The sequence below is a fragment of the Caloenas nicobarica genome, chromosome 1, assembly GCF_036013445.1.
Source record: "Caloenas nicobarica isolate bCalNic1 chromosome 1, bCalNic1.hap1, whole genome shotgun sequence".
Classification (NCBI taxonomy): Eukaryota; Metazoa; Chordata; class Aves; order Columbiformes; family Columbidae; genus Caloenas; species Caloenas nicobarica.
Genome location: NC_088245.1, coordinates 76,290,010 through 76,308,282, shown reverse-complemented (window position 1 = coordinate 76,308,282; position 18,273 = coordinate 76,290,010). Strand labels below are relative to the sequence as shown.

The following is an 18,273-nucleotide window of genomic DNA, read 5'->3' as shown; positions in this document are numbered from 1 at the left end:
AAGTATCTGTCTCTGTGTGACTCCATGATGAACCAAATTCTTTTGCAACACCAACAACTGAAATTTTCTTTCCCAAAGGGATAATAATTACCCATACTCTAGCCAAGGTAAAGACATAGGGAGGGAAAAACCCTGAACACCTGATGACTCACCGAAGACATCACTAGTTTCCTACATGGGCGAAACTTATGATTTATAGGGGAAGACCTGACAAGCTTGAAGATTTTCCTTCTTGTTTCATATTTTGTGAGAAGACACATCTTAAGATTGCCTTACACAAGAAACCGAAGAACTGCATCCTCAAGGACACATACTCTAGTTTTAAAGCACCATGAATAAGCATGGGGAATCCAGATCACTTTGAAGGTCGCTTCTGTCAACCCCAAGGTGTCTAATTCCTACTGCTGACCAAAACACTGTATAGTGAGCAAAAAGCAAGTACCACTTCTGTCTCAGAAACTTTAAATCTGTACAAGAAACAAAGCATAAAGTCATGGTGAAGAACTGCTTCACTGTTGCCAGTTGAGAAAAACACAAAAATCTACAGAACTACAATGACCACAGTGCACATATCCCACAAATACTGCTGTCAACCAATCAAGTACTCAACCATGCTGTCATCCTGCTATCAAGATCCTGTGTTTCTAAGTTAATAGATTTCTGGTGGAGACCAGCCTTTATTTCTTTTTTTTTTTTTTTTTTTTGGTGATTCTAGGTCTCTTTTCCTCTCCTCCTTTTCAACCTGTCCTCTGAAACCATGTATTCTGCTCCTCCCACTGCTACCCATGATCCTGAAAATTAATAAGGCAGACCTTCCACATTCCTGCTGTCATTACTCCCTCCATAACCTCATTGGCTGTCAGGTTTTGCCAATTAAGTCCTTCAAAGACTCTGTGGCAGAAGACAAAGAAACGCACTGGCTTAATAGGAGAATTTCTTGATCAAATTTATTTTAGAGACTTAGGAGTTCCAGTTCTGCAAAACTATGACAAGTCCTGAGACATACATTCCCTTATACTGAGCTGACTCCCTCTTCAGGGCATCCACAGCTTGCCAGAGCACTTCCTTGCCTTCGCTCAGACATCATTCAAGTAGAATCCATCACTCATGATACTGAGTAACTAGAGGATAAAATGGTAAATGAAATTCATGTCTGCAAACACAAAGTAATGCCAGAAGGAAACTCCTTCCCCTTGCTAGCTTTGCACAGTGGTGGGCTCCAACACTTGGTGGGCTACTGCATCTTAGAAGTAGATATGAAAGCTATAATAAAAATGTTATGCAAGTCAGTTCCATGCAGATGGTGATTTAGTACCCAGTAGCAGTAGAAAGTAGAATTTCAGAAGCTGCTGAGGAAAAAAAAAAAAAAAAAAAGGAGAACAAAAGAAAAGCTCATTACATCATAGTACTAGTTTATGGTTTGTCTACGTCTCTAGAGCTGGAAAGGAAACAGGTGGGAATGAGAAGGATAGCAAGAGATGTAGAATGTTTTCTGTATCAGACATTTAAATAGACTAGGAAGATTCAACTGGGAAGGAATCCCTTTAAAAGTCTATATAAATCTACAAGTAGCACGGGCAACTTGAATTCGAAACAGTCATGCATCACTTATCATACAAGAATTACAGTATTAGCAGATAACAGTTCTAAAACAAAAGAAGGTGTTTGTTGTTTGTTTTGTTTTGATTTTTTTTCCCCACAGAGCATGCAGTTTAACTGATTTTTTTCATGACAAAAGCTCATTTATATTTGAAGAATAATTCAATAAATTTAATGGATAAAAACATCCACCAACAGCTATTAAAAACAAAACTATGACCTCTAATGCAGAAAGGACTTGTGATACAGATGGCCAGAAGCTGAGAGTGTGTATCTAGCAAAATACATTTGCCCTGTAATTACACAACAGGATAACTACCCCAGCCAGCATCAAGAGACATGGCAGTAAGCTTGATAGGTGCTTAACCTGGCCCAAAACATCTGCTCTTACATCACTTTTCTGTGTCAGCTGCCCAATCCAAAAGAGCCACACCAAAGCGCAGTCTCCTTGACCCGTTCCCCATCTCTGCAGAATGCCTATGCAAAACCAAAGCATTACTCGACAAGAACCGATCATGATTTTGAAGTCACCTTTTGATGGCTGCAAAGATCATAGTTTTCTGAAACCTCTTGGTACTAGAAGATGTAGTATAATACTTGGTACTAGAAGTACTCCAGTATGTCTGAAAGTCTGCTTTGGGGCAAATACAAACAACCATAGCCTCGAGTTCTAATGCTCAGCTACAGGAACAAAAATTTCACCCTTTTCTGTCTACTGAATAGCTGACCCAGCCTTGGATCCTCTAAAACCACAAAACATAATGACATACAACTCAGGGTCAGAGCATGCAAGAGAACTCTTCAAACAGACTTTTACGTCTTGAAAGCAGGTTCCCATTAAAGGACAAAGCCACTGTACTGACAGGTAGTTACTGTTGTGTATAGACAACTACCATCTAGGTATTCAACCTAAAATTGCTCTGGACCCTGCACAGCAGGCAAAAGATTCAGACAACTATTGTGTAGTGGTCAGTCTGCCAACTGCTTAGTTTTTGACTACAGCAGAATAAGGTCTTCAGAAAAACCAGACTCATGTAAGTCCTTAAGCTGTTTCTAGGAAAACAGCTGATCCTTTTAGTTGTCACAGTGAGACAGGAATGAGAATCTTCCTGGAATATTTTTTAGTCAGAATCTAATATTGTATAGATATTTATGCCTTACTTGCATCCTGCTGATCACCTGTGTTTTGAGGATTTTGCTTTCTATTGCAATGTGCTTCATACGGTGAAAAACGACAAAGGGTTTGTATCCCAGTGAACTTTGTTTTTTGACCAAAAACTGATACAGCACACCACTAAGAAAACAGACCGTGCAGAAGGAATTTTTTTTTAATTTTACGTGGTAAGTTACTCCTTCGGTCTTAAAGCAGCATGTTCTTAGGCATTATTTCGTCCTTCTAATGCTGGAGATCTGCTGCTAGCTACTCATACAATTACATTTTCAGAGCTCCTTCACTCTTGTGATAGAACAAACTTCAGAATTGCTTAGGTACTTGTTTATCTATTTTAAGGCATTGACATTTCTGCTTAGTCTTGCAAGAAAGCCTTCGTCCCTTTCACAGTGAAAGGAAGGCCAGTGATTGTCATTCCCATGAATTTCAGTTGCATCCATCATCACTCAATGCTTCAAAATTCAGGTTCTGTATTTGTTAAATCGCTACATTTTGTTTTATTATTCACTACATTTGTTAGCAGTAGTAAGCCATGCAACACATGGCTTGCTTTATTTGGTCTGCTTTACTATTAATAGCTAGGTATTTTAACTTATGTTACATCCTTCCTCCCTATCGGCTCCCCAAATGAACAAAACCATCATATTGATGGATTGTATTCAGCATGGATATAGAAATGACATGTAAGATAGTTCTACAGTAAGACCAGACATGTATCTATCAAAAAATATTTTTACATTTCATATTAACAACACTTTTTGAAACTGGATAGAAGTTTATGATTCTATGAAAAGCATAGCCAGCATGGACTTAAGAACTGAAGACACCAAGTTCCTTGAGGACTATGTCTTAACTTTGTTTTCAAGAAAAGGACACGTGTAATTTACTCCCTTAAAACAAGCTTTGGCACTTTTTTAGTGGTTTCCTGAACTCTGTGAGTCTCTGGCTTTTCAGTCATAGAAAATGCTTTTATGCAAGAAGACAGGACTTCTCTTCCATGAAAGAGGACTTGCAATGATAAGGACTCTGGAAACAAACTGATCATATCATGTCCTCTGCATGTCAATTCACAGGAAAACTCATGTTCTTTTGGGGGGTCATTCTGTGCCAGATATAAATTATCCAATAAGGCTATGCAACTGACTGGGGTTTTTTGTTGTTTTGGCAGCTGAATTGCAAAAAAAGTAGAAAAGACGCTCATGTTTACATGGGATAAACATTTGTTTGGTTTTGATGCCTGAAACTAAACCAGCAGAACATTTACTTCATACCAGGCAGAAAGGAAAAGGGAAGGAAAAAGCAAAGGAAAGAGGTATTAGGCTCATGAAACAGGAAAAGGATTTTTCTGGTTCTGATTGGTATTACATGAAACAAAACAATCACCACTATTCCTAGTACCATTTCCTAAGCAAGATATGAAGAGAAAGGAGGCACAATAAATGCTTTTCAAGACAGAAGTCTGGCAAATTTTGGAAGTTTGTAGGCAGCTGCTGGACACCCAAACTTTATTAGCCCAACCCATGCCACCAGTATACTGCAAAAACACAGTCAGTCCTAACTTTAGTAATTAAAATAAATGACAAGAGTCCTATTACTCTCCATTATGTGCCTGCCTAGGCCAGCCTAAAGAGGGATACATGACTGACAAGGCAGACAGAACAGAAAAGAGAGAACAAGTTCAGAAACCAAGGGAAGAGAAATCTCAGCGTTGATCATGAAGAGTGACAGCACTACAGTTTCATTCACATTATTTTATACAGGGCTTTTAATTTTTTATTGTAATGTAACTACTATGCAGAAGGTTGCAAAAACAATGCTTGCTTTTAAAGCCTGATTATCAAAACAGACACCAACATAAATAGGTCCTGCTTAAGAAGGTGCTGGCTTCCTCGAGAATGTTGCTCCTCTTTTACCTTTCCTTACAAAGCACCCAGCACCAAATCTTGACTAGGGCTTACTGTGAGAAAGATGCAGCACACCTGTGTTGTTGAAGCTCTTGCTTAATGTTTTAAGGTTGGACTGTAATTACAATTGATTTAAGATTATTTGATTAAATTTTATACTTCAGAGAAGAATAAAAGACAGAAATAATCTCTTAAATGTTTAAAACTCCAAAGCCTTGTGAACATGTTTATTCCATATTTCATTTCTATCACTGCAGTAAGTTTAGAAAGATGTTACTGATGTCCAATAGGTAAAGTATCAAATTTTTTTCCTGTCAGTTCTCTATCATTTGGACTCATGTTCATGCTACTGCATATCTTCCACTGCAGTCCAAACTCAGAAGATTTAGGGAGAAAATATGTGGAGTTAGAAAATAATTATAAGGGTTACAAAGTCTGGACCAAAATTTGCCATAAGCATTAACTTTGTTGCACCCCTGGTATTATCACTGAGAGATCAGACCAATTACAAAAGTATAAAATGAACACGTTATGCAAATTAATTTTAACAAGAGCTATGCATGTGGATACATATTCATTTCTCTTATGTATAATCAATTCTAGGAAAAAAAAATGGAAGCAGTCTTTGGACTACGGCCTTAGGGCTTAAATGAGTAATGATGAGTAGAACTTTCTCATAGTAACATATTCTTAGCAGAGAAAGAAGATAGAAACTGTCTAACAAAGACAATTAATGGACTGAACAGCTCTGTGCTAAGAATGACCCAAAGTGTGGGAAGCTAAAAATGAAGAGTGGAAAGGCAAAGAAATATTATTACTGTCAATTATCTTCCTCATAAATTTCACATTGTTATATTTAGATAACTGGCCAGGAGCGTATCCCAATTTCTGCAGAGGAGACTCAGCGAGGGTTCACTTTCACAATAGCATCTCTCAGACACATGGGGCTTGATCCTGCTTCCATGCAAATAAAAAGGAATTTGCCCATGGACTTATACAAGTAGAATCCATGTCTTGAAAACCATTATTTCATATTAAGGAAAGAGCCCTGTTCAAGAACTCTTTACCTGTGCTCTTCTACTCTGAAATAAATGTGAATTGTTTCTTTGCTGCAAGATAGGCTTTAATTTTTAAATATAGTTCTATGTGTGAGGCTCCTAAAAAGTTATTATCATCAATGTGTGATGTGAGTTGGTTTCTTATGTAAAATTATACACTCCTAGAGCATCAAGGGAGCTGCTTTTGATTGACACTAGTCAAGAGATGAACAGTGAAGTTCAGCCTGAGCGAAAAAGGAACAGAAATGGGAAGAAGTTAAGGGTGACTGAGCCTGATCTTCGCAGCAAAGACACTGACCGCATAGTGATTCATACACCCTGCAGCTCTTCTAGTAATAGAACAACTTGAAGAATGTCACAAATCACAGACTAGAAGTAGAAGAGCACCAAGCCCCCAAGACCCTTTCCATTTGCCACCAGTCCTTGAAGGGCTATGGGACAGGACGTGGCTCAGTTATGACTGCGCTGGCTTATACCCCTGCACTAGAGTAATGCCTCTGTGGCCAGTTACATGGCTACCGAGTTACTTCACATAGGAATTCAGAGATTTGCCCAGACACAGACAAGGGAGGCTGCAACAGAAAGTAATAATTAACAGTCTCCAACTTGTGTGTATAGAATCTCTTTACAAAGTTGGCTTCAGTGATTGTTTATTTTCTGGCTAGATTCCAGATTTCTAGATCCCTGCCAATAGTATTTCTAAAAATGAAAATTCAGCAATATCTTAATCAAGGAAATACTGCCACATCACAAGGCTTTACAACAGGATCACAATGAATTACTCTTAAAATTCCACACATTCAAAAAGGATAACAAGCATGATTATACTGAACTTGATTCATAAAAATGGTTTCAATACTGAGAACCTCCACTCACTGATTTCTCTCATGACTTCTCAGTTCTAGCCCAATCCATCAAGCGAGCAACCCTTCCAAGAAGCCAGATATGCAACCAGTGTTTTCTTCAGGTCAGTGCTGCTGCACCACATATCTATAAGGGGATTATAACTGTTGGTGTAACTGATGATATTTAGAAGAATGAGTCTTAAATTTTTTCCCCACAAAACAGCAATAAAGACCATCCTGTGAGGATGTTGTTCAGTTTCCATTCACACATGCTCGACATTTCCCTCATTTTGGAGAGTATTAAGTTATTCACGGCTATAAAAGTTCAGGCTAACACCCTTTCTGGCCATAGTCTTCTGTTTTCATTTACAGCTTTCAAGTAAATCAGTCAAACATCTTTGTATTCAAGTTCTGTATTTTGGGATATGTTGTATCTTTAGAATACAAAGTTTCTCTATCATCTTGGCTTCTTTCTGTCTAAATGACATGCCATGGTTGTATTGAAAATATAAGACAGAAACAAAGAACCCAACCTTAACTGTGTAAGACAAGCACAAGACCCAGCACCCTGGATTTTAATGCATATTGAACATTCATATTTGTCATTCAAGATAAAGCATCTGAAGTAGACACAATTGCCGGAAAAGTTTACCTCTGTAAAATTTTGGCTACGTTTTTGAATGTTAAAATATTAATTACCTGGGAAGTGACATAACAGGAAAGCACATCAGCCACATGCTTTACAAGACAAAATTTTTTTTTTTCTTTTTACAAGTGTTAGGAATTGTTGGACAGGGGAGTGGGTGAAGAAGAATTTAATAAATGTTGATGCCGTTAGGACACTACAGGGAAAAAAACGCAATCTCCCAAATGTTCACCACAAAAACGAATTAGTCAAAGATAAGAGATAACCATGCTTCACCTGGTATTCAGAGAAAATGGTATTCTGACTAACACAAGCTGAAAATAGTGTGAAAAAGTAGTTCTGGAGCTCTCATGTTTGGGAATGCATTGCAAGTGGCAAACACTCTACCTATATGACTCAAGTGGCTACATTCCCACCACTTCCTTGAACCTTGACAAGTTTATTTGGGCAGATCAGTGGCTTTCTAGTGGCAAAATTAGTGGAATACAGGGACTTCAGAAAACAAGCAAAGAACTGCAGATACCTATCAGTCACATTTTGGAACCCCTTACTTCCAACAGGCTCTAGGTACTTCATTTCAACTCCTCTTAAAGAAAAAGCCTGTAACCGAAAAGGTTCCTCTATTAAATAAAACATTGCAATGTCAATAAGATCAGGGACAGGGTGGAGAGAAAAAAATAATATCCAAAGGAAGAACAGGAAAAAAAGTTTTAGTTAAGGAACTAGTCTTAGTGAAGTATAACAACTCAAAGCAGCAGAATTGCAGTCCAGAGTTTTCCTTGATAACTTCCCACACTCTTCACATCAATGCAGGAAAGGGCCTTTTGCTTCTTCAGGTGAACTGAAATCCCACTGCCTTTTCTGCTTGACATGGTAAATCCTCTGTGTAACAGCTATTATGTCACACTTCACTGCTTCTAGAATTCCATTCCTGATATAATCCAAGGGGCCTGAATCGTGTCCATTAGAGTAAGTAGGATTTTATTAGTAACACGATCAAGCCTCAATTGTTTCTCAGGGCAGAATGAGTGCTGGTAATCCTCCACAGTCCTGCCAGGAATGCCCTGAGATTTGTTGTTTGCACTGCTTGGTCTGCAAGCATGTAAATGTTAAGAGCTTTGAAGCCTCAAACAATGTTTGATGTTCCATGTAAAGTTATAGCCTGGTTCTTTATTAGGAAGTTTCTTTCTAGCTACTGAAGTATGTTTAGGAACACATCTTGTTCCTATGGAAATCAGTGAGAATTCTGCCCTTGACTCCAAATAGAGCAAGAACAGACTCCCTGTCAGCAACAGACAGCCCAGCATAAAGTGACAAAATTGGGTGGGCCTGCTAAGCTTCACTAGTGTGAAAAGGTCAGCTACATATCAAGAGACTCAAAAGGAGAAGCAAGCAGGCTGTTGCTGGGACTGCTGCACATGCAGAGGCAAGGGAGGAACATCACAAATCTGCACCTTGGCTTCCACCCTGCACAGCCAGCCAGACCTGTCAGCTGCTGTGCTCAGAACATACCTCCTGCAAGTGGAACAGCCTGAGCAAACCAGGCCTACCATAAAAACAATGCTGTATTATGCCAGCTGAAAAGGCAGTTCAGAAGCAGCATCTAATGGCTGAGATGCCACCTGAACTCACCTAAGTACTTAGTTGCTCCTCTCTGGAGGCATTCTGTGTTGACAGTATTGAGCCACAAGTGGGGAGCATGCTATCTGATTTTCCTGCTGTGCATTGATTTCCTGGGGATTGGGTGTTCACAAGGATGGAGCCAGGTTCTTCTCGGTGACAACCAGTGATAGGACAAGGGGCAATGGATGCAAACTGGAACACAGGAGGTTCCACTTAAATATGAGAAGAAACTTCTTCACGGTGAGGATGACAGAACACTGGAACAGGCTGCCCAGGGAGGCTGTGGAGTCTCCTTCTCTGGAGACATTCAAAACCCGCCTGGACGCCTTCCTGTGTAACCTCATCTAGGTGTTCCTGTTCTGGCAGGGGGATTGGACTAGATGATCTTTTGAGGTCCCTTCCAATCCCTAACATTCTGTGATTCTGTTTTGGTGAGTGGTATATGTGCATCTGGGGTACCAATCAAAGCAGAAATCTATCCTCTGTCCTATGAACTGCTATCAGACAAATTTGCCTGTGTTTTTCCAGTTTTCAGGAAGAAAATGAAACAAAAAAATCATTTTTTCCTCCAGTGCTTTAAATGTGAGCTGTTCCGAAGACTGCACTTTGCTTAGATTTTCAAGGATTCTCCTGAGAGCAGAGGCTTCTTAAGTCTACTGGATATTATCCAGATGCCAGGGCAAAGATATGATATGGCAAAGACAAACGGTTTGCCATGTGTTTTTTGCCTCTAGATGCTAGTCATCTTCTTTGAATTAGAATTACACCACTGATATTTCCCATCACCAGTGGATGAACTCTACAACTGAAGCAAAGGCACAGAAATAATGAAGACTTCATACTACAGAATCTATAGAGGCCAGCAAATAGCTCTGTCTTTGTTTTCACAGCCTTTGAAACGAATCCTTTTGTTTGGCGTTTCTGAAGCAGTAAGGCAGTCCGGTCTGCTCACTCTCAGATTTGATCTACTCTAACATCTGTGACTTGGCTTCTGCACTTACTGGGCTTCTGGTGACTATTAACACCACTAACTGTTACTACCCAATTCACCAGTATCTGGATAACTCTTTTGTAATGCCTGTCTTCACTGAATGCCATATTGCCTCCTGAATTTTAAAGCCCTTACAAAAACTTCCATGCATTTTATTCCTTCATGCAGGAGGCCACACCACGTTCAGTGGAACTCTGTGAGAAGGAAGATTAACTTTGCTCCTCCGACTTTCTATAGCCTATATTGCAGTGACGTGTAAATTGATCACTGACTGAGCTCTACAACTACTGAACTCCATAATTGGTTTGAGCAATAAAAAGATTTGGAAGTAACTTGAATTTTGAAGTAATTTGAGCTGATGTCTCTTTTCATCTATTTTGTAAGTAGAAAACACACCCAGGTCAAAACTTCCGAAGTTACTAGAGAATTTGTGCGTGTCAACTTTCAGGTTTGCAACATCAGGCATTAGAGACCTGGGGGAATCTTCCCTCCAGAATATATTTTTTTAAACATATTTCTTCAGGTTATTTCAAACTTGGGCCTTAAAATTCCAAGTCATTTTGAAATAATTGTACAGAGTTCATTAAAATAGAGCAAGTAAATGAAAGGTCAGGAAGGAGCTTTTCTACATCTTCATATTTAAGACACCTCACCCTTAAGAAGAATAAAATAACCAAACCAGAAAAGTTTTACTTCACCTTCCATTGGTATGTGAAAATACATTATTTGTTGTATCTCAATTTTGACAGCTAAATTCCAAAGAAAGAAGTAAATCTACCATATATAACAGAAAAGAGATCACTTTAATAGTCAGTTTTTCATCTGTAAACCTTTCATAGGAAATAACTCTGCCTCAATCTAAAAACCTGGTTTATCAGAAGGCATCAGTATTGATTAGCATAGTGATTTTGAAAAGACCAAAGAGATATAGTTGAACCATATTTTGAAGTGTAAATGTTTTATAGCAGTTTATGAAGAATATAATTAAGCTCCCAACTGCAACAATATAGAAACAGCTCTCATACCTTTCTAGCATCATTACTTCTGTCAAATGAAGTTGTGAACTTTTTGAGCTTCTGAAACACACAAGTATACTCATCTCTCTTTCTCCCTCCTAAAAAATACTGGGAGGGGGGAGAACCCCCCCAAAAAAAAACCCCAAAAAAACCACCACCACCACCACAAAAAAGCACCCCACAAAAAACCAAAAAAACCCAAGAGTTTTTGATCTTTAGTGCTGGGTTCAGCCTTTGATGATACCCTTGCTGCTAATATGCATATTTTAAATTAATGATTGCCTTATTTTTACATCCAGAAAACTAGTACATTCAACCTGATAGCAAACACAGGTGAAAAAGCATGAATGATCCACTATTTACTCTCTAGTCCTTGGAGGATAGATCTGTGAACTTTTTCTCTGAAAGCTATTTTCTTCAAGTATAGTTAACAAAAAGGAATGTTAAGGAACTAGCACTAGAAACAATTCCTCCATTACGCTTTCACACTGACCTGCAACAATCCTACTGCCTCTCAGACAGTAACTAGTCATCATGCAAAGACCATGGTGACCAATAACAGGAAAAATGCTGGCTATTGTCTCCTGTTATTGTACTGCAGTAACGTGTTGCTGCTCTAACAGAGAAATGTCTGGGCACAATATATGCCCATAACAAGATTCTACACTGAAGATCCTACACTCCAAATAAGCCAGAGTGAATGATAAAGAGGCAGGACAGCTAGGTAAAATATCAAATACTGGTCCAGTACCTTACTCACCAAAGCAGTTGAGGACTTAATACCAGAGATACAAACAATACCAAGTTTATTTCCACATGCCAACAAAATTTCAGCAATATCCAACTTGAGCAGTGTGTGTAGCTTGAACATGAACATTGTTAGTAGCATTTCTGTTTATGAAAACCAGCATACATCCAAGATAATTTGGTATAATACTGAATAAAATACAATATAAACCAATATCAAAATCCATACATACAGACTTAGCCTTCACATCTATGCACTTTTTTCCCACTCCCTCAAACAGAACAACTTTATCAGTGACAGCTCATATACTCAGTTGTCTTCTTACAATCTTAAGTGATTATTGTTCTGAAAAATAACTGCAAAGGTAATATAGGCTTCTTATGAATCATCTTTCTTGCTGCCCTGTTAGCAATTCTAAAAAATTAAGATTTTTTTTCCTCTCCTGACAATTAGGATCTGAGAATTGAACCGGATTATCTGATGTTCTTACTATCACCAGTAATAAAAGACTGACCTTTGAAGAGGATGTAAAGCACAAAGTAATAACTAGATCACTTTCTCTCTACCTGTATTGACTGTGCAGCACTAAGTAGTAAAAAAATTAAGAGTTCAGTATGGAAATTTAAGTCAATGACATCCAAAGGAGACAAGATGCTGACTAAGAAGTCATTTCATCTTCTTCCTTTCTCTTCATGAGACTCATAAAGTTACTTCACTAGTAACTAAGGATGCTTGAAGTGCAATTTGCCTACTGATTTTAGAGAACACTAATGCATCTGGAACAAGCATATGTTTTAGCACTTTGCTTAACTAAGCTGAGGACAGACTCTTCATCACAGTAGAAAAGATATAGTTATTTTATAACAGATACATTTTATTCACTTAAAAGGAGCATTTCAAGAAAGAATAAAAATGTACACTTCTTACTGAAGTTCCCCTACTATTATAACTTTCTACTCAGGTAATCTAAAATGGCCATAACTCCACTCAGGCAGTATTTGGGTTTAGAACTGTATATTCTAAAATATTTCCTACGCACTCCCTTCCCATGCTTGCCAACAGAACCCTACATGCTAAAATGTTTCTTGGAAAACACTGAAAATTCGTAGAACACTTTCAGATGTTTAACTTGACATATAGTTAAGTTAAAAGTGTGTGCTTGCTCACTCTTTCACTTGAAAAAAACATTTAAGTCCCTCTCAGGTTGCAATGCTAAGGCAAGTGATCAAGACTGTAATTCAATTTTACAGCCTTTTCTTTACTATTCTTCCTCCTGAATGTATACTCTTCATCATAGTAGATATTCCTATAAATTTAAGACTGATAGAGAGTCACATTTTTACCTGTCTGATGAAGTTAACCCAGGAAAGCAGTAACTGGTAGTTAGCATAAATGGGATGATTACGCATATTTTGAAAAGCTAACATGACTGTACAATGTTAAATAAAGACTGAAGCAAAAAAGAGGGATTTTCATCTGTATCATTAAAGCGATGTATGACATGTTTACTCCTCATAACAGAAAACAATATATTCAGTTTTAACAGTACTCCATCTTAGAAAAAGTGTTTTGCTTGATTAGCTCAGAGCACTTCAGAGGTACAAATGGGCAACATTTCCTTTTGTTGAGACACGATGGGATATAAAGAAGTTAAGAGACCTGTCAAGGTCACACCACCAGAAGGTGACAAAGTTACACAATAAGTCACTCCTGATTCCCAGCTCTGCTGTAGCAATAAAACTACAGAGACTGCAATACCACACCTCTCAAAGGGTTCTGTGCTACTAAACGATACACAAAGATAACAAATGTCACACTTTTCAGTACTAACACGTCTAAGGAGTACTTTGAACAGCGACAAGTCAAACCATATCTTAGTCTGAGCTTTATTGCTAAAGGAGGTAAGGCAGGAAAACAACTACTAAGAAATCTTGTATAACTCAGACACTTGCTTAGTCCCATCCATGTATCATTAAGGCTGGGACAATAACTGAGCGTTAGAGGAACGCTGAATAGGTGCTACAGGGTCACACAGGTTTTAATTGCTTATTTTTTCTCCTCAATGATAAAAGACGACACTAGTACGAACAGGCTTCATGAAAATTAAAAAAAAAAAAAAATTAAAAAAAATCGGACAAAGACGTAACCCCGAAGACTCAGAGGGGTCCCGTTGTCATGGTAACAAGTCACCACTAATGAGTTTTGTAAGACACGAGTGATTAATATCCGAGTCCTGTAAATAAATACTGATTCAAAACCCAAACACACGCATAACAAACCTACTGCCAGCAGCCTAGATAACGGGCAAACAAACAAGACAGCCATCCCGCAGCTTGCGCTCTGCACCGGGTCCCTGAGCCGCGCTGTTTACATACCGCCTTGGCTTCCGAGAGGCACACAAAGTTTCCGAAAGGCGAGCTGCCGCCGGGCTGCGCAGGAGCCAGGCGGCGGCCGCCCAGCCCAACGCGGGCCGGGCCAGCACCGCTGCTCCGCCGCTCCGCTCCCGGCCGGCGGGGCCGCGGCAGCGCTGCCGGGAACCGGGACTCAGCGCCGGCAGGTTTCCTCTTGGGTAGCGCCCCGGAGCGAACACAGAAACGCGATCCGCGACCTCCCCGCCCTCCGCAAGTCCCATACGAACCAAGCCCTAACCTTGCGCTAAGTCGCTCTAGGGGCGCAGGCACTTTTCCCAGCAGTTGCGCGGCGAAGCCCCGAAGGAAGACGCCGCTTACGCGGACCCGAAGACAGTAGCGGCGCCTGAGTCGGCGGCACCGTCAACCTCAGGGAGCAGCGGTGCTTCGCTGAGGGGCGAGGCGCCGGTGCTCGGGAGCCGCCACCTCCTTCTGCAGCTCCCCCATCCCCTCCTGTCCCCGCCTGCTTCCCCACCTTCTCCTTTCCTCCCCCCGCCTCCGCTCCAACCAGCTGCTCTCCCTCCACCTGGGGCCGGCTCTCCAGGTGCCTCCCTACTCCCACGCGCGTCCTCTCTACAACAGATGAAGCGCAGGAGCGGGCGCGCCGCTTTTCCCCGCACCGGCTGCCGGCTCCGCTGTCCTGCACACAAACTTCCCCACCTGAGCACCCGGTGCTTCTTTCCTGCTGCGGGGCGGCTCGGCTCGGCTGGCGATGCTGCTGCACGGAGCCCTGCCCCGGCTCGGGGAAGGGTAGAGCCGCCCGGAGATGGCCGCTCACCTCAAGAAAGCCCAGCGGTGTCCTCGGGGGGCGGGGGGGTAGATGCAGCGCCGGCGGCTGCCGCGGCATCACAGATGGAGGTGAAGCCTAGCGGGTGTGCCCCATGTCCACCCCCTCCTCTTGCGGGGCTCGCTCAAGAGAGACGCGCCTCTCGGCCGCTGCCGGCACTGCCTGCCCCGCCGAGGAGCCGGGAGGACAAGGCGCTTCTGCGGCTCCCTGCGGCCGCCCCGCTGCGGGAGGGAGCGCGCTGAAGGGGGAAGAGGCTGGGGCGGTGAATTATCGGCAGGTCAGGTGCGGGCGGAGCGAGGGGCGTGCGGTGCCGCTCTCCGGTGCCCCCGGGGCGGCTTGCCCTGGTGAAGTTGGCCTCTGTCACTAGCGAGCGGGCGGCTCGGCCCCTCTCACGGGGGCCAGTCGGCGAGGGCGCGGCGGCTTCCCCGTGCCCAGCTCTCCCCGCCCGGCCGGCGCCCTCGGGCGGGCAGCAGCCACGCTGTTGCCCCTGCCCGGCTCCTGACGGGCAGCGCCCGGGGGCAACGACCGTAGCCCGCTCCACACTTTCCCCCCGCCCCGCCGGCTCGTTACGAGGGCGCCGGGGATTAAGTGTACTTTCAATGTTAAGAGCATTACGTTAATAAATAGTGTTTCGGTGATTTAAAATTACTCTGGGAGCATTCGGCAGCCCGGTAAGAAAGCAATTCCCTCCGGGGACATTTTAATCGGGGGGATTCAAGCCTGGGCGCCGCATTCTCCTGTGGCTCCGGTGCCGCCTGCCCGCTCGGGAGCCGGCAGAGCCGCAGCAAAAAGTCTGTCTACTTGGGATTCTTTGGGAAAACGGCGTTGTAAGAGAGTTGCCGGGACTGGCATCTGTCCGAAGCGGCGGCCCTGCCCTCCGCACCTGTGCACGGGGTATGGGCCGTGTGGGTTTGCACGGGCGGCAGCGAGCAGCCGTGGGCACCGGCACCGGGCAGGACGAGCGCAAGGGGAACGGGCTGCTCGGGTGTGTGGCGGCACCGGCGGAGCATCTCCTGGGAGCAGCGTGACGCAGGCACCAGCCTGGTACCGCTGCTGGCAAAGCCCAGCCTCTGCTCGGTGACTGCGTAAGAGTTCGAGTCCTACGTCTCGCTATGAATTAAAATAGGCGAGGCTCAGGCAGGGTCTGTCTGCTAAGCGGGAGTTTAGGCACGGGAGTGCATATCTTACAGCAGTCGAAACCTGTGGCTTTTATTATTCTCTTTTAATTTTTATTATTATTATTATTATTATTATTATTTTTTACGCTGTGACTCCAGCAGATGCACAGGCAGAGCAACGTGAACCCCCTTGGCTTCACACCCAGGGGTGATTCAACAGCACATCTGCACAGCCAGGATGCCCTTGCTGCTGCCACAGCAGAACCCACCACTCCCAGACAAAGACTAAAGCAACTCCGAGAGAGGAAGATAGACACTGGCTAAAGCTTCCTCTTCTCTCCATCCTTCCTCTTGTGCCACAGCTCCGTAGCTCATCAGGTGGCTGTGACCTCAGAGAAGGAGACTGCTCTAAATCACTGTCTATAAATGATCTCAAATTATGATAAAACCTACTTTTCATTTACATTTTAATGTGTAAACCGTGCAAAGCAGGGAGCTCCACAGACACTGTTGCAAGAGTAATGACTCATGCTCACCACATGTGCATTATTTACTGTTTGGAGATGGAGCTATGTTTAAATTAGGCCGCTTGATAGCATAATCTGGATGTTCTAAACTGCTTCCCATAATTCTAAATATAATTATGATCTGGAGGAAGTAAAGCATCATTTCTTAACCCTAGTTTCTCTCCCTGCCATGTTTTAATTCATATTTTTGCATGAAGCTACATGTTTTGAATATTCAAGCAGGTGAAGTGCACTTTCTACACAGGTGTTCCACACGGAAAGGAGCAATTGCAGATGCACTTCTCAGACCAGGCAAGAATATAAACCATGACTTCCTTCAAATCAGCAAGTTTAGTCAGTTGTTTAAAAACTGTTGAGTTGAATGATTTCAAACAGAAATCAAGGTCCCCTGTCAGCTTGAGCCAATTTCTCATAGTAGGATGTCTCATTACACAGCCACATAAAACTAGGCTACACTGTCCCATAGGGACTAATTCTGTTACAGATAGCAAACAGAACTCCTTATGACTAAGTGGGCTGCTGTTATTTTTTCATAAAATAATTACAGAGTAGAGGAATGGTAGACCACCAGTTCATCCGTCTGTTTTTTTATTACCATTCTGTAATATTGTTGATCCCTCAACTTCACTAAACTCTGAAAGGACAAGGGCGATAAGCTGTTCTATCCCCTTTTTTTCCTTTTTTTTTTTTTTTTTTTTTTAAGCAGTTGGTGCCAAGGAGGCTCTTCCCATATGGACTCAAAGATTCAAAGCCATTCTTGTGAGGTATTTGGGCTTCAGCCACTCCTTTTTTTCTGGGCTTCTCTATTACAGTGACACACTCCCATCTATTTCATTTTTGTGAGTGACCAAAGGAAAAGCTATGACCAGATTCTCCTTTAAATATGACACAAATGATTCTGTATTGCTCATGCCTGTTTCCTGAGGAGCAGTCATTTTTAAGTGGGTATATGTCTGAGGGGAAATAGCAGGAGGGAGGGTGTTTATTTTTGTTTGACACTTTTTGGAGGAGAGAAAGAAATGCTGGACTTTCACTGGTTTGAGCTTTCAATTGGTTTTTGGTCAGATCCCAAACCCATAGGGCTGAAATGCAACAAACAGTAATAGGAAATGCAAATTAGGACAAGAAATGAAAATTAAATCCTGATCAGTGATTCTGCCATCCCATGCTAATGCCAGATGCAGCAACCAAATGCCCGTGTCCCAACAGCCTCATCATCATCTGCTTGAGGTTGTATGGTTCTTTTGCAGTAAATAAAAAATAAAACCAATCTTATATTTTAGGTAGTTGTTAGACACTTCTTATTTTTTTAAATAGCTACAAGTCTTCCTGCTCTAGCACTCCTGTCTCATATAATGAAAGCTGTTTAAAATCATTACTTCTGTCACTCTGTAAACTTCCAAGTACATACCTTGGTATGGAGAGTGACACTGAACAGGATACAAGTGATCTTTCTATTGCTCCTGCCTAAACCAGTTCTGAAACTGGTATTAGGAATGGGTCTTCTGAGTATGACACTGTTCCTGATTAAGCCTATACTACTTCAAAGTTTCAGATTTAAAGTTGTACATAAAAATACAAAAGATGGTTAGAATCCAGGCAGTGATTGCTTGTGTAATTGTGGTACAAAGAAACCTTGAATGGGAACTTCATTTGGACCTTGGAAAGACATCACAGTAAATAACATAATAATGAAAAATAGCATAGAGCCACTATTCAAAGATTCATTTTTTCCCTCCGAAGTTAGAGGAAAGCACTATTTTAAAGCTCACATCATCTGAGTAGCTAATTTACTGTTTTAGCCAATTATGGGCCAACTCTGCTGGCTCACA

The 18,273-nt window shown here is 41.8% G+C and overlaps 1 protein-coding gene across 9 annotated transcripts in view; it reads right to left on the bottom strand.

The window, feature by feature from the left end:
• Window positions 1–15,177, bottom strand: part of SHISAL1 (shisa like 1) — an 83,799-nt gene extending 68,622 nt beyond the window's left edge. For 6 of the 9 annotated variants that reach the window (XM_065638544.1, XM_065638555.1, XM_065638534.1 and 3 more), the window contains exon 1: window positions 14,670–15,177. The gene's annotated coding sequence lies outside the window, so the exon portion shown is untranslated. Of the gene's footprint in view, window positions 1–13,976; window positions 14,113–14,250; window positions 14,437–14,669 lie in introns of those variants that run through there. The other 3 variants (XM_065638494.1, XM_065638513.1, XM_065638503.1) reach the window with 3 other exon arrangements.
• Window positions 15,178–18,273: the final 3,096 nt, after the last annotated feature.